The 2,715-nt window shown below is 41.9% G+C and overlaps 1 protein-coding gene across 44 annotated transcripts in view; it reads right to left on the reverse strand.

Moving 5' to 3' along the window:
* Window positions 1-2,715, reverse strand: part of Sorbs1 (sorbin and SH3 domain containing 1) — a 223,240-nt gene that overhangs the window by 42,306 nt on the left and 178,219 nt on the right. The gene's annotated exons all lie outside the window — the stretch shown is intronic.

The raw sequence follows: 2,715 nt of genomic DNA on the forward strand, positions 1-2,715 counted from the left end.
TCTCTCTCTCTCTCTCTCTCTCTCTCTCTCTCTCTCTCTCTCTCTTACACACACACACACACTTTTTAAAAAAAAAAATCTTAAATCTTTCCTGTTCAGTCTGGAAGAAATACAGGCCACCATCATGAATGTAGCTTTGTGGGAGGGAGTCTATACAGTTCCATCTTATAGAATTTTGTGATGAACAACAACAACAACAACAAAAAAACATTTCTTTTAAAATTTTATAATATAATGTTCCTGCTACTCAGTTTTTCTTTTTTCTTCTTTTTCTCCATAAAGTCTCTCTTGGTCTCTGTTCCTCCATTCAGTGAGAGGAGCCCACCCGCTTCTGGATCTCAGCATCACATATGCCACACTGGATTCAAGTTACCACTAACAAATCCGGTTCACCTTCTACAGTGACTCCTGCAGGTTGTTGGTTAATCTTCCTATCCTGGTGCCCTTTAAGGTTGTTAAACAAAAGCTGGTGGAATAAAGGATCCTAAATCCAAACGCCTACACGCACACAGGCTTATCGTATATTTTTAGGGGTTGAGGAAATCTCCAATGTTTTATATAGCTCTTCAGGTTGTGTTTTGTTCTCAGATTAAGGCAACTGCTCTCTGTGGGTTCAGAAAGAGCAGCTTTTCCTTGAGTGCCACTTGCTGGCTGACTAGCACCTAACACCTTTTGGTTAGGTGAAAACAGCTTTAATATATGCAGAAATGATAAATGGTGGTTAGATGGAAATTACAAGCTTAAAGGTCTAGAGACAGTTGGAGACTAAAACATTCAACCAGACATGCGTTGTGACAGTGACTCAAAATGCTAGCACTACAAAGGCTTGCTTATATTGTATTCAACAGCTCAAAATTGGCTTTATTATGCTCTTGGCTACATTTTTACTAAGTTTGAATCAGTGCAGTTTTTAGGTGAGGTGCTACTACCGTCACCTGGCCCAGAGTGGCATTGCTCTAACTCTGGGGAGAGCATTCACACATCAGCTATGGACCTGTGTGCAGAACACTGAGCTAGGACACTCGGACTGATGCCGCACCTGGGATGCTCAGAGGAACAAATGTGAAGAGGACCTAGTACACAATAAGTGCTCAATACACTTAAAAGTATGTCATTGAGATCTGTGCTCTTAACCCCAATGATCACCATGGTAGTGACTTACTCTTCCAAACACTTCTAACCCTTACATATACGTCATTCCTCTGCCGCTTTGTCTTTTATTTACTATACTTACTTTGTGAAGGTAAGAGGATCCCCCAGTCAAGGGACCGTACCAAAATCCCTACTGTGGGAAGCAGCATAGTGCTGGCAGATCTAAGGAATTCGCTGAGCTTCCTTCCCTGGGCAGTTCTGGGAGAAGGCATGAAGGATCAGAGGGAAAGCCAGGCAGCAATGGTTAACACCAAGCAATGCTGAAGCAAGGTGGGCAGGGAGAGTCCTGGTTAAAATGCCCAGTGCAGCCAAACCCTGCCATACCCCAAATTTATCAGATCTACCTGGCACCCTGAAGATGGAAGGTCTTGTCCCTGAGGAGTTTATAACAGCAGTTAGGAAAGTGTCTACAGATAACTCAGATAATTGGCAGTAGATACAGAGGCCAGATGAAGCACTCGCATGAGCCTGAGAAAGTTCAGGCAGAACTTTTTTATACAGCGTGAGAGCTATATACTACAGATCTCCTAGGGTAAGATTAAGGTAGCCATGAAAATAACTCAGACAGGATAAGAGCTGCATGGCAAAGCCCTGGGAAGGGCATTCTGGGAGAGGATTAGGGTTAGAGAAGACCATGGTCATGCAAAATAATAATAATAATAATAATAATAATAATAATAATAATAATAATAAAAAGGACTCTACCTCTAGGTAGAGACATGCCCTTGTCTCTTCCTGTAAAGGTTAATCCAATGGGGCAGGTTGGTGGCCTGGCTATTGGATCGTCTGTAGTAAGGTAGGCTCACCTTAGGATTTTCCTTCCCAGAATTCCTTCCTCCAAGTACATCCTTGGGAATCTGACTACCATGAGGTTCAGCTAGATGTGTAAGCCTTTCTCAAGACTGACTTAGAAGGTGTTTAATTGTTTTCTTTTCTTCTTTTCTGTATTTTTCTTTCAGCTGCTGGCCAGAACTTACACTTTTAAACTCCCTAACTAACTTAACACCCCTAACTCCTGACTTTTTCAAAAAAGTGCTGGCTGCAGGCTGACTGCTGTCACACGGCTGACCTGTAATTGCCTATCTCAAGCAGCCTGGCCTTTGTTCCTTCTCCCTCTTTCTCCTTCCAGGCACCAGAGGTTGACAGCCTGCCTGCCCCAGGCTTCTCCTTTTATGTTCTAATAAGCGCTCCTCAGATGTCTACAGGTATATCCATTCTTAAACTCTTTTATTAATGAAATTGGGAACCAAGAGGGGACCCTAATTTCCAAGGTATCATATGGTAGTTCTGTTGGGACACCCAAGAGTTCCATTTCTTTTCTTTTCTTGCTTTTTAACATTTGTCAAGAGTAAATTTGTCTCCATCCCTGTATCCCTAGTATCAGTTACTCCACAAAGAGGTGAACGGGGCAATGTGTGCACTGTGCAGCCAAGGGCATGCGTGCACTGTGCAGCCAAAATCTTTTTCTTTTTTTTTTTTTTTTTTTTTTTTTTTTGAGACTGTGTTTTTTTTTATTGCCCTGTAGATGTTTTTTAAAACATTATCTGAGAAAAAAACAGAGTT

This window comes from Mus pahari, chromosome 1 (genome assembly GCF_900095145.1).
Source record: "Mus pahari chromosome 1, PAHARI_EIJ_v1.1, whole genome shotgun sequence".
Classification (NCBI taxonomy): domain Eukaryota; kingdom Metazoa; phylum Chordata; class Mammalia; order Rodentia; family Muridae; genus Mus; species Mus pahari.